This window comes from Amblyomma americanum, chromosome 1 (genome assembly GCF_052857255.1).
Source record: "Amblyomma americanum isolate KBUSLIRL-KWMA chromosome 1, ASM5285725v1, whole genome shotgun sequence".
NCBI lineage: Eukaryota > Metazoa > Arthropoda > Arachnida > Ixodida > Ixodidae > Amblyomma > Amblyomma americanum.
Window position 1 is genome coordinate 138,770,644 of NC_135497.1, and position 14,292 is coordinate 138,784,935.

At 50.3% G+C, this 14,292-nt stretch overlaps 1 protein-coding gene across 1 annotated transcript in view; it reads right to left on the bottom strand.

The window, feature by feature from the left end:
• mirr (iroquois-class homeodomain protein mirror) overlaps positions 1-14,292 on the bottom strand; it is a 105,662-nt gene that overhangs the window by 43,789 nt on the left and 47,581 nt on the right. Inside the window, exon 2 of the mRNA XM_077647016.1 lies at positions 8,653-8,752. The gene's annotated coding sequence lies outside the window, so the exon portion shown is untranslated. The remainder of the gene's footprint in view (positions 1-8,652; positions 8,753-14,292) is intronic.

Sequence of the window (14,292 nt, forward strand, 5' to 3'; positions counted from 1 at the left end):
CTTTTGCCGAACACACGCGAAGCCGTGGGCTCGAATTCTGGCAGCTAGGCATACAGGGCTTTTCAACTAGTTTGCCCCGATTATGTGTTTCCTCTTGCGTGTGCTCCAGAGGTGCAACAGGCATCCCTTTGTGTGCCACGTTCGGCATGTGAGACGATCAATCTTGTTGTCGGCGCACGATGCACGTGGTGCGTGAGTATGGCCCGAATGTGTGTAGCTATGTAACGATCATTCACTGTGACAGGCCCAAGGCAGCTACTCCTTCTGTTTGCAAGTAATCAGTCTCCTGAAGCGCGGCAAAGAGAAATCGCCTGAAGCTTAGCAACCATGCGCAGCTGGGAACACTGACTGCGGCCTCCATGTCCTCTCTCTGCTTCGAGAAACAAGATTTCCTTCACACCAGGCTTACGAAAAATACCGAACCCTCTACCGCTGGTGCCGAAGCGGCACAAAAGTACGTGACCGGGCGGTAAGAGCACCGAGAATAGCTTGAACGGCGAGGGTGCCTTTTCGTACAAGCTGCACTGCAGAGAGGCAAGACCCGGTCCAAGGGATACCTACAGATAGGCGGCAAAGCAATAATTGTCAACCTGCGTCCACCTGCGGGTGCCATCCATTCTTGGTCTCAGCACTGCGACCCGCCCAAGATGGGCACGTCCCAATCCAGCCAATGGAGAGCATAATACCTTTGCGAAGGTATCAATTTCGGAATGGCAATGCATGACGCAGCGGCCAATCTAACAGAGTCGCCCCGTCCTCTCACAGCTGCGGCCGTGTCGGAGGAGGAGGACCACGACTGCGCCCGTGTGTGCCCGCATAGTGTTTGCCAACATAGCCGCAGTGATAATTACCGAATTAAGTGGAATGAAGACACACGGCAAGAGCGGCGAAACAAAAGCCCCACGGAGCTGCCTGACATACGCGCAGCGCATTTACACTGCGCGCGCGACGCTCGCTTCCAATTTGGCCATGATTGTTTGCAGCCGTGATTGTTCGAATTTGGTGGCGTAATTGCACTGCTCTTATTGTGTGGCCGCGCTGCTCGTCTTCGCCTCGCTTTGTTACTCGCGCTGCCCCGCGTTTTCCTCGCTTCTTTCTGTTTCTCCTCGTCTGGCGCGGCTCTCGGCTTTATGAGCGGCTAGTACCCCTGCAGCCGAGGAACAATGGCAGCGCTCAAGTGGCGCTGCCCCGAGGAGGCACCTGGAAACGCCTCGCTGGAGCCACCGGGCATTATTCTTGTTTATATCACTGTAATTGTACACAAGCAAATAACAAGCAAGCCCGCGTGATGTTTTCAAGCCAGTAAGAACATCTCTTTAGCCTGCGCCATCTTTCTCCGCGAGCAGGCTGAACGCTCTTCCGCTCAAGTAACACAGGGGGGCTGAGGGGGGCTCCCAGTGCCTTGGCCGAGGCAGCGAGTCTGCACGCTCTGCGCTTAAGCGCTCCGGTGACACGTAAGCGGAATATTCGGGATAATGGCCCCATGCAAGCCGCCTCACGAGCCCAGCAGAGCTGCAAAGTACGGCCTCTGCAAAGGCCGCATCAGCGCCAGCTCGGTGTTGTTTGGATTCAGCGGTTGTCAAGCGCCACTTACGTATGTCACAAAGCACCCGCGGGTGACGTGGACGGTCGGTTAATACTGCGCATTAACGACCCGCGGTTCTTTGCTGCTTCACGTTCCTTACGCCCGCATTATAGGTCGACAATGCGTCGCCAGTGGTGGTGAGCCGCAGTCATTCGAACAGCACCACAGCATGCCGTGACATATAGCTTGGCTCGTTCCTTTGGATCAACTGAGAGAGCTGCGAGAGGGCATAGTTTCAATTTTGAAAAGTACCCAGCAGAATGCGGCTTGTGGCTACGAAGACAGCTTGTTTTGGTAGCAAGAAATACGCGAAAAGCGTTACTTACAGCTTAGTTTACCTGTCACGGTGTCAAGAGTGGCTCTAAGTGCCAAAATTTTTGTATATGTTCCCTGTGAAAGAGTATCAACTTCTCAGATGAGGGAATGAATGTGAGAGGAATGCAAAAAGAGAAGGCGAGTGAAATGCGGTAGTGAATGCGATAGAGTACTAGTGACGTAAAAAAATCAAGACTTCTCTTATTTGCTCCGTCTCAGATGGAATAATGGCCACCTGCTCGCAGCGTTTCTTACAGCAGGCTAACTACCGCAGCCGGAAATATTGTAATGTGTTTTGTCTGAACATTGTAATGCGTATTGTAATGTGTATTGTCTGCTGTAATGTGTACTGTAATGTCCTCATGATGAATGATGCCGTCAGCTAAACAGCCAATGCGAACATGTGGATCAGTATCTTTTGCTACAGTTTCCTAAGATACGTTTGTTCATCCTACTCAGACTGAATGCATATTTGCTGCATATAAGTGCAGCAGCTCGTTTTCGAACAGCTACCAAGAAGCACCTGCCACACGCTAGGAAAAAGTGATTGCTGCGCAGCCTACACCTGAACAGATCTTTTAAGAGAACGCGAAAAAGTGACAGTGGGGCAGTTAAGTCAGCAAGGAGAGTGAAAAGGATGTGACGGCTAGGACACTCTTCAGTATGGCACAGACCCATTGGGAAAGAAAGGCCAGCGATGAGAAAAAAAGAAATAAACGAGCAAAAAGTAAAAAAAAAGGGGGGGGGGGGGGGAGGGAGCTAGCGCTGCTCTCGGCGGAGGTCCATCAGATGTGAAACAAGCGCTCGGCGACAGGACCAAGCATGCGCCCCGCGTACGGCTTCTTTTGGCTCAGCTACGACCAATAAAAGCGGCAACTCGGTATTTGCTGCTGCTATATAATGACGGCACTAGCCCTGCTCTGCGCCGAAGATGGAAGCAACCACACTGAAGCCGCTTCTCTCATTAAAAAGTATGTATATAAACGCGCACAAAATGCACTGAACATGTGAAGACTCATAACCGCCAGTTACTCCAGGAAGCAAACGGACAAAGCATAAAATTAGCTTTACCGCTTGAGACATACATGCCTCCGCAACAAAGATATATAGTTCTTCAAGAGCTATAAAACAACAACTTATAAGCACCCGAAGGGTAGCATTAAATATTAAACACTTTGATCGAATAAAGGCGCAAGAAGTTTTTTTGTGTTGAATATTATACCTGCGGCACAAGAAAAATGCGGACGTACTGACATACAGTGCTTTCACTTTCTCTTCTAAGGAAGCCTCCCTATTTCTGAGCCAAGAACTGGGCCAAGTAAAGCGCTTGTGAATAATATTCGAAGCCGTGCGTGAAACGCAAGTTGCTGGTGGATACAGCAACAGGCGTGCAGGGGATCTTGCACGCACGTACTACATTGGCTGTATAGCTCCAGATTTTATGGATACAGTCGCCACATTTGGCTCGCGACGTTACCTTCTCTCGGTTCTCTTGCCTGTTTTCTATTCCTTGGCAGCGCTGAGAAACCCGCCTCCTTCGATGTGCGCTTGCCGTCACCTTTCTCTGTATACGCGCCCGGCGACGTTCCTTGTAGAGACCAATATTCCCTTCGCGTTTTTAAGCTAGAGCCAAACTAGGCGAAGCTTACAAGCGACCCCGCACCCAGCGAGCAGCGCACGGCAGGGGGGCTACACAGCGGCGGCATTTCAGTGAAACTCAAGTAGCTCGCTCCCGAGTCACATCAGCTCCAGACCGTTGCGTAACTGGCAACTACAGTTACACGTCGGGCGTCTGGTGCTGCACGCAGAGGGCAAAATACGAAGCTCGGCGCAGCAGCCGGGGGAGGACGCGACTCGTCCTTGAAGGCGCGCGGTTTTCGTCATCGCGAGGGGCCGAGCTCCCCGGCGGACGCGCCCTATCTCCGTCATCGCGCATGCAGGCACGCACCCCGAGCTTACATGCGCAGCGGTGCAGGCCGGCCGCGCGGAGCGAACTACTTGGGGAGAATTTTTAATTGCCAGCGAAGCTGATCAGAAGTCTGATGAGTGCTAGAGATTTCGCGAAACGATCTGTCAACGCCGTGGTTTACTTACACACTACGCCTGCTTTCGCGGGAGCAGGAATGTAATGAGAGAATTACAAAGTCTTCGGGGTCTTCACCACGGCCTCCCTCCACAAGCCGGTACTCTATAGACAGCTTAAACGAGTTGTTAAAAAAAGGAAAACTAAAGCGTGCACGCTCAGCGAATGCAGTTGTTTGCGGACATGCGTAATTAACTACATCTCCCGAATAAATCATCAACCCTTGAGCTGCATAGTGCGCACAGTTTAGGCGGAAACTCATTTGTAAGTATTAAAGTTGACTCAGTTGACAATTTTCTTGGATAGCAATCAAACAGCAGCGAACTAACGGCGATGTCGCCATTGGATGTTTAGATATATCGATGTCGATGTTCAGTGCATTTGGATATATGCTGATGTGTAACAGCTAAACACACCATCGATGTAGCAGGTTTTCTTTTCGCTAGCAGTTACCTCCGTCAAAACTGCAGCCTCAAACCATCCACTTAAAACAGCGACCAGCACCTGGGAAGCATATTAATGTTGTTTTTTCTCTCTCACTATCGCCTTGTAAAACGAACAAACCTGCATCTTACAGCTTTAACACATCAGCGAACATGTCCACGATCAACCTGATTTGAAGCCCCCCACCAAGCTGTGATTTTCTTGAACAGCAAGCAGCTCAAAAGTTATGTCATCTACAAATTGCCTTGGGTTAAAAGAACGCCGAGGACGGCTCTATCCAAGATTTTTTCTGACTAAAAATCCATTCTGTGGACCTTTCTGGCTTTGTTGATGTTTGTACGACAGAAAACGAAGCATTTGTTGCCAAGAAAATGGAATTTCAAAATTTTCCCCTCTTCCGAATTACAATTCGTAACGTCCATACCGAAAAAGACTCCGTGATCACCTTCCAGAAGGGAAAGGCTAGGGAAACGCTAGGGAAAGGCTAGGGAAAGGCTGAGGTGGGATCGGCGGAGGTGCGCCGTCCTTTCAGCGTGCTGAAACTGACGAGAGAAGACGGAAAGGCGCGAAGACGCTCAAATTCAAATGTGACCACAAATAACTCAGCTTCTACAAAATGCATTAAAAAAAAAAAATCTTGCTGGATGATATTCGTAAAGCGGCGTTTTTAAACATACCAGGCATGCCACACCGTTATTAAGAGCCCCTTTTAGAGCCCCTTTAAAGGTCATCCTACAAAGTTTTAGCCTCTGCTTATACGGTTAAAATAATTCAGAGAGACGATCGCTTGCAACGTGGTGACCTTCAGACGCCTCTTGCATCACGAGTAGCAAACACCACGTTGGAGACCAACTAACCGATGCTTCGCTAGAACTGAGCGCTTATCAAGCAAATAAAAAAAAGTGGTAGGGTTTAACGTAGTGAAGCCGAGTAGACGTGCGAAATTAGGCTGGTTGACTCATGGTTTTGCTTTGCTTAGCCATCGACACGTCTAGTGACGATATTAGTTCCATAGCAATACTAGTTGATCAAGACGACGATGTGCAACGCACAGCGCCGGAGTGTGCATATTAGTTCCACGCTAGTATTAGATGATGTAGACGACGATGTGCAGTGCACAGCGCGAGAGTGTGTTGCAGTTTAACACAAGGCTCCATCGCCTGTGGCGATTGCCTATAGTGCTCTCGCGCTTGTGGCCAGCTAAGCTGATCTGTTCGCGCCGCCGCGGGTTCGAATCACAGTCGTGGCATTATTTTTTATTTGTTTATGGTTTGGCCAACGTCTTCCTCAAGGTCAAGCTGAACACAAACTCGGGGAGCCGGTTGGCCACGTGAAGTATAGAGCTTTCGCACTAAAAAGTATGAACGTATGTATTTATTAACGTTTAATTTCCGAACAGAGCTGATCATTAGGGAACCACTTGGTGTGACTAGAGTATCATACTCATTGATAGCTCATCAGATTAGCGGTTTCCACAAGGCAAAATGAGCGATGGAAGGCGAAACCCCTTTGTCGTTTCACATAAGGTGCGCCACAACGAGGTCGATCTTTTCGGGGCTCCCTCATACGGCGTCCTGACGCGCTTCAGCAGAGGGTGCTATCCTGCAAGTCTGGACGGCCCGCGACTGCATCGTGGTCGTTGCGAGGCACGCGTCACGGAGCGCGTTCTTCCGGAAGGGCTGGGCGGGGCCGTTAGCGGCGATCGAGCGCCGCTTCGGAAACGGATGCCGGCTTGATCAGGAATAGGACACGTTTCCTACTTGAGGTCGAAGGCGGCGTCCCCGCGGAGCGCGCCGATGACCCTTTCTTGGGGGATATTTCATTAGGCGGCCAGTGAGCATGAGTCGCCCCATTGCGCCCTGGGGAGGGTAACGTCTTTGTTATTGGCAGCTGGGGTGTCAGCGGGCAGGAAATGAAATTACCCCAATTCGGGCCGTCCCTGCCGCGGGAGGCTCACGTATCCCCCTTCCGCTACACGGCGCTTCCCCGGCCAAGCTCTCCGCGGAATACTAAAGGGGTCAAGCCATTGCGGCAATTCGGGTTACGGCTGCCGTCGCACGGTCAGCACGACGGGGGTCGGACAAGGCTGCCACTGATTGCGAGCGGCGGCTGCTGCTGCCTGGCCGCGCGCACGCTCTCCGCTGACCGGCGGCGGGAAATGCTGCTCGTTAGCCACGAGCAAGCGCGGGCGGTTTCCGCGCCGGACCCTCGGACGCCCTTCGCCGCCATATTTTATACAGCGCCGTGTGAAAGGCACGTGAGGTCAGGAAGCGCCAATTCTCCCTTTTGCTGCCCATTTTCTGCTCCTCGTACGACAACCACCGCCGTGGCACGCTTTCAATCAGGGATGCGTCGCTTTCTGAGGCACAAAGCTTTGTACGGCACCGTGGGTGGTATCGGTTGTGGTCGCCCGTTCACGAGCACCAGTCTATTAGCAAGAGTGCTGGCAATTGCTTCGTCTCGGCGGCCCTAGCGCGACAGCGTGCTTGAAGTCCCACGATTAGCGAAAGCCATGGAAGCCGACGTGACACACTGCATGCCCACAGAGACCTCACAAATTGCAACGTTACTTTCTCGACATGGTGGGCGAACACGCGCCAAATGTGACCCCCTAAATTGCCAAGACATATGCACAAAACGTGCCGAATAGGCAGTATAAAATTCCTTAATAAACAGGGAAGCTCGTTTGCCATTCGACTTACCATCAGAAACACGTGCTTAAGTGGAGAGAAGGAATTTGAAAATGAACCCACGCTAGTACGACAGAGGCAGCGGTGTAAGTGGCATCGCAAATTGGATCGAGATTATTGCCAACAAAGTCCGGCGTGCTGAGAGGAAGTCTTATTCCGAATTATTCATAAGATTGCCTCGAGTTACAAATGGCAGTTGGACTTTTGACTTTTTTTATTTTTTTTTAATTCAGCGGACTTTATTCGCTATTTATTTCAGAACGCAGTTTTCATTCGGTGATGTCAAATGAAGCATTCTTGCGTGGTCAAAAGTCACTCAGAGTACGGCTTGGCCGTTTTTTCCGCATGAGCAGTCAATTTACTTGTAATAACGCGCAAATGATCGTATTTCAGCTGTGGTTGTAGATGTAAATAATATCACCATTAAAAAGAAAGCAGCAGAAGTTACACGATGGAACCGTCAGACAAAATGACGTATTTCGTTCACTTCTAAATACTGGGCAGTCACATTATCGTTGGGCTGTTGCGCTGGGATGAGCGAGAAGGAGAGGCATCACGTGATCTACGTGCTCACTGCAGCGATGGAACTGCCGCTGAACTGTTGCGATAAACAGAACACGACACTTTTTCGTGGCCCTCATGCATGATGCTCATACATGCAGTGGAAAACATACTTAACTAAGTAAGTGCTCTTAGCGTCTGATGACAGTGAACGGCACTAAGCTAGCAGACGACGCTTTGCAAGGAGTGGCGTCTTCATGGGTCTGCAGAGGCGTGTAAAATAGCGGAGCAATACCTGAAAACTCGCAATAACTGTGCTATTTAATCCAATGATACCATTGGCTCGGCGCGCGTGGCTTCCGTACCATGTTATTTTCTCATTTCGCTGAGCTTCACTGCTAGTAAACAGCCAGCAAGCTGCAGGTGGGCATGCCGAGCATACTGTCTCTTTCGCCTAAACCCGAGTTTCGAAAACTGAATTCGGCGTACTTTTATCAGTGTTTTTCGGTTTAAACCGAAACGTCCGGCCACCAGTTATAAACAACTTTCTGTCCCAAAGTCAAATTACTCGCTGTTTTCAGGATAGGCCGGACCGATTTTTTCGGCTTGTACTCGATGAAGCGCGGAAATGGACAGCAATTCCATAACCTGTGCGAACTGGAAAAACTGCCCGGCTCGTTCGAACAGCCCGGGCCAAGTGTTTGTTTACCTCGCCTTTTCCTAGCACCCACGGCAACGTACCGAGAAATCGTTTCAGCACAAACGCTAAGAAATCGCAGATCAACCCTGGAGGGAAAACGTGAGGAGTAAGGAATAAAGCAGCGTCGACGGAATCGGCACGACACTCTAGCATCTGCAGCCGAAGACTCACGAAGTCGTACACGCAAGTTCGACTTGTGGTTGGCCGGAGCCCATTTGTTTGGCAATCACAACAGCCAGCGAAATGCAGCCAAATGGGCCGCCCAGCCAAGAAGCCGTATATACGCAAGAAAAGCTCCGCCAATTCGGCCCCTAAGCATCAAAATGCAGTTTACCTTGATGCACAGATTTCTGTCTTCCCCGCTATCTGCCGTGGTGGAACTTGTTTTGGTCAACCAGGGCGCTAGATCCTAAGTCGTGACATCTCAAGGAACCCTGCAAAGAACCAGACAGCAACTCATGTACACTCGCTTCTTTTCTAAACATATGAAGAAATGTCACATCACCTATTCACCGTCGTTTCGCTCTTAGCGGCATAATGCATGGCATCCTAGTAAGGTTATATTTCATAAAGCCTGCCAAAACACACTGTTAGTACTTCTTCCAACAATGCATATTCACTAACTAGCCAAGCTATTCACTAGCCGTGATTGCAGGCAAGAAAAAAGCTAATCGTTTGCATATGTATACTACAGCAAGATATATCTTCAATAATTTTATATGGCATATAGTAGAAGCTGAGCAGATTCTTGACTTCAAAAAACAAAACCAATAGTTCGCATACGATTCGTAAAAAGAATACATTGTACCGGAAAAGGAAACACCTTTACGCACGACACAAACCTCAGACTAAACAAATGCTGACGCATGTACTATTTGCTTTCACCTTTCTTTTATTTAATTTTTGAAACTAAACAGCCCTCCCCGAGGATGTTATTCCGCCCCCTGAGGAGAAGCCTGTCGTCTGACCACTCAAAAATTGTCAGACTGAATCTCGTGCTTTCTCGAAAAGAGCAAGAAGGGAGCGAAAACTTGTAATTGCGTCAGTCGGCGTATCTATGCACGTGCTAATGTTATGAGTGCGTGAAGACCAACGCCACTGAAGTATTTTGAGAGTAACAGCAATATAACATATTTGGTGTATGACAGAGAACAATTACAAGCCTGTAGCGCTGCAAAAAAGGAATAAGGACGGTAAATATAACTTAAAGGTTAACTGGTTTGTTCATAGAAGGTTGCGGCGAAGTACTGCACCAGGGTGGCCAAATCCTGTTCTGGTCACCGACGTCAGGCCGCACCCCAGGCCTGGTGACGCAATTGCATCGACACGTGGAGTTTTTTTTTTTTTTCAAACCAGGTGGAGAACTGCGCGGCACCGGGATTCGAGCCCTGGCCCCCTTGCACGCGAGGCGGATGCTCTACCTCTACGCTATCGCTGCCATCAGAAAGTTAGGTGGGCGGATGAGATTAAGAAGTCTGCGGGGATACGGTGGCCGCAGCTGGCACAGGACAGGGTTAATTGGAGAAATATGGGAGAGGCCTCTGCCCTGCAGTGGGCGTAGTCAGGCCGATGATGACGATGATGATGAAATATAACATTCCGTATTAACCATGAGAGGCCTCATATGAGTGCCGCTCCTCACTGCCGAGACCACGCAGCCTGTGAAGTAATCCAGGACAGATTAATTTGATAACATGGAATGAGCGCGTGGCTGCCGAACATCCCGCGGTCTTGAACACGTAACGAGTCGGTGCGCTTTTGTACGACGCACTGCCTGAGGAGCAGCGCTCGAGCCGCATGTACTCTCGTGAGGCCTTGAGTAAAGCGGAATTTCGCGACATTCGGCAGCAGAGGTGGACGCAAGACTGAAAATATCATATGTATACGTCGTTTTGTGTAGGGCTACAAAGAACAAAAGCAGCGCATGCGGCTACGTCGCTGAAATAATCTTGATGGCGTGAGTGACGAAAAGCAAGGCGAAATGAAAAGTGACAAGAACGGCCCCCAGGACATGTGCCACGCTGCAATGGCACCCTGTATCTACTTGTTACATGCACTCATTTGTTTATTCACTTATATATTTATTTACCCACAAGCCCTCGCAATGTTACAGAGGGGGTAGCTAGGTGCTGGTATTGAACAAAAAGAAAATCTGAAAAAAAAAAATGAAAACAGTGCATACAAGAAAATAATCTTTCAGGGCATTCAAAAATATATTCAGGATACAGCAAAGAAAAATGGTCGCGCTATGCAGGCAGGAAGTTTGTCATCACTGCTTTGAAGCTTGTTAGATCTTCAATGCAGGCAATAGACAAGTAATTCGGCTGCGAAATGAATTATTTTTTAAAAGAATAATTCACTTAAAAAGAACGCGTCAAAGCGCATTTTTTTTTTTCAAATGAAGCTCATATTAAAAAATAAATGAGGAAAATCGGACATATAAGTGCATTTCTACACCATGAGTGCAACAACCACGGCGCAAAAACTCGTTTAACGAAGTAATATCTGCGTACGTGAGTTTGAGCGCGCACGTTAGATTGCGCATACAGCAACTCAGTTTTTTGCATCCAGTATTCGCTTTTAACACGTAATGTTTGCTCGTGACTGAGAGAAATGAGCTCATGAAGGTGATGCGCTGCCAGACAAGAGAAACCTAACAGCTGAAGAAGTGGCAATGCACAACACATAGTTGTGATTTTCTTGCGCCTCTAGTGAGAATGAAATCATGAGGACAGTGCACGGACACAGCCGATTCGTTCAGTGTGTTCTCTCAGTTAGTGGACGCCATTTAATATTTTTCTTTTATGTTTACTACCCACCAGATAATAGCTTCGTTTTGCTTTTTGTAAATAACGTTTAGATGCAAACAAATGTACTTGCCTTGTACCCTAAAACAGAATTAGAACACTTTGACGCCAACTCGAGAGGGTAAATACCACTCCGAATATACTATGGATAAGGAAAGCAGTCAACTGAGCAACGCGAACAACGCGTGCCATCGATACGGAGAACCGAACGCGTGCTGTAGTGACAGTAAATTATGTCCACAATCGCGCAAGACCGTGAAGGAAAAAAAGTCTGTATCCGCCAAGCATGCGCAGTAAGAAAGCGTAGCAGCTCCTCCGGCAGCGAGCGATAAGTGCGCCTAATAGTATGTTCTATGTTGAGAATATCCCTCGCGACGACTAAACGAGAGCGGGACGTGCAACGGTTACGCATCACAGAAGAACGGGGAGAGGAAAACTGAACGACAGAGGCGCAGTATCGCACCCTGCGTCGACGCGCGCCGCGAGGCAGAGTACGAACGCTCGCCTCGCAGGGGACGGGAGAATGGAAAGGAGGGCGGGGGGAGTTGGTCGGACGGGCGACGCAGGTTTACGTCCCGCGCTCACCTTAAGCGCCCGCCGAGAGCCCATCTCTATAAACAAGAGCCGAATCGAGCACGGCCCGGCAAAGGGAAGCTGGCGTCGGCCGCGGATATGACATTAACGACTGAGCGGTTTACACTTCCCCACAGTAGCGCACGGTCCGTCTTCCTCCCCGCTAAGTGGAATCTATGTGCGGCCAGTGCGAAAGTCACCGTGGTTTTTACTGTCTCCGGCCCGGGCAAGCCGACTCCGAGGCACTTCTTGATGAAAGCCGAGCGCTCAAGGAGCGGAGGAGCTGCGAGGGCAGGGGAGGGAAGAGAGGCGAGCCGTTTTGTGCCAGTCGACGGCTGCTGCTGGACGTCCAAAAGGGCTCAGCGTACGGGCTCTCTTCCTGGCTGACCGGGCCGCTGCTCTTTCATCTGCTTGAGCCTGGGGCTCCGGCTCTCGAGGAGCTCAATCGGCCGCTCTTCCGCTTGTCGGCACCGCCGCCAGTGTGTGTGTGTGTGTCTGTCTGCGTCTAACGTCGGGCTATTTGTGGGAATAGGCCGGACCGTGGTGTCGCTGTTTGGAGTCGTGTTCGTTAGATTGTAATGAATTTGTTTTGCTTGTTTCTGAAGGTTCTGCGAGCACGGCAAACCACACTGCGCTTGTCCTTCCCGTTTTCGCTATATACCGTCGGCATCCGCCGAATGTGAGGAGGGCCTTGCTCGTCTCCCCGCTCCTGTTTCGGCCAAGTGCGCTGAACCATTTGCGAACGCTGACCGTAAAAGAAATAGAGTGTTTGGGATTTCAGCGCCGCCACGGCTTTCGCCGGAGTAAACGCCCGCAGTTCGACCTGAGCCGCCTCCGCTCGGCGCTTCGCTGGACATGCTCTCCTCGTTTCTTTCTTTATTTTTTCCGGCCCTCTTCATAGCTGCAGGCTACAGACGCACAAACCACCTAAATATGCACAGCCAGTTTGCATGTTTTTTTTTTGTGCTTAGTCTTGAAAGAAGTGGTCATTCTCCAGCAGTAACAGGACGGAAGCAGGCTTCGACAAATTCTCAGTGCGTAAACAGCTAGCTACACAAACCGGAAGTAATACCTGAAATTTTCACCTCTTGCTCGACCGACGCGAGTGGGCCGATTAAAGGGTTTACATGCGGTAACAGCGGCCATTCACGTCGATGAATGGGGAGAAAATAAGGGTATACTTGGCTCACTTCCTGTTTTAAGCCAGTACTATACATATCAAGCCGCTTTCTTTGTTTTGTATTCAATTGCTTTACACTCCCTAATTTAAACGTTAATGTTTAGCGCTTCTGGAAACTTTGGTCCTCCGGTATGCGTCTTCACCCAAGATCAGCTGAGCTAACTTCCTCATTGGGAGTGCACGAACAAATTCGAATCGCGCATGCCGAAAATAAAATGCTGAAATATGCACGGAAGCAGGAGTAAGAGAAAGTACAGGCTCGATGATATGTAAACCCTAGTCCTCGCCCATCCGGAGCTTAAGAAGGCCAAGAGTGCTAGAAAAGTCCCACTACATAATCTAGCAGCAAACCCAGCGTCCGGTACATTTTTGACGAAAGCTGTACGTCCAGACAGAACAGCTACGCGGCGCAGGGAACTTCATTCTACCTGCCTCACAACTGGTCTGCGCATGTCTTGCCTACAGTAGGCACGAAAGAGTCGTAGCTTCATAAGAGGTGGATGGCAAGCAAACTTCCATCAGCCCTGTCCCCAGGAGTTCTGTCGCTGTCGCCCGTTTATACTACGTGACTGCACGTGACAGATGTGCCTTGCGCATACGCGCAGTGCTAATGCCGGTTCTGCCCCCCCTCTCTCTCTTTCTCTCCTGCCATCTTGTTGTTGTTCTCGAACCCTTGTAGTGCGCCAGCCCTGTTTGTTGCCACCAGTGTCAGGGTGATGTTGCCAGTCACATCAAGAGCCTCGGGTGGCGGGAGGAGGCTGTCGGTGCAGTGGTGTCGGCCTGATCCGTCGAGTCACGCACCTCTCCCGCCTCGCACGCACCGCGAACGGGCTCGGCACTTTCACACTTAATGTGCCCTCGCAGAATCGAGCAGCGAGTGACATGGAAAAACAAAGCGACACAGCGACAGTCTCGGTGCGCGTAACAGGCGTGTGTGCTAGCATATACCCAGTACGTGTCCAGTGTCCACACAATGCAAGACGCCAGCTCGTGCGAGCCGCAGGCTTCCTGCCTCACACAAGATAATAACGTCGTTAGCGGTGACGAAGGCGAGGCATCATCTTGGTGGCGAGATTAATCGCGCTCAGGCACGAAGCGGAAGCCAGTCTGCGGTGGCGCTGTCGTCGCTCGTGGACCATTAGCAAGCGGAAGTTGTCGTTCCACTTGTTCTGGCGCGGCCTTCTCGCAAGCGAGCCAGTTTTTCTTGGCCGGGGAGGCAATGAATGCGAATGACTTTTCCGGCGGCGTCTTTCTCCAACACTGGGGGTGTTTGGAGCGGTCGGCGCACGCGATCACGAACCCGCAGCTCGTCGGTGCCGTCTTTTCTTCTCCCAAGGCCGGACAGGAGAAAAGCGGAGTTGCGGTCGGCACTGCAGACACGCTCCTCGCGGGCGCACCGTCCGACGAGACGCCT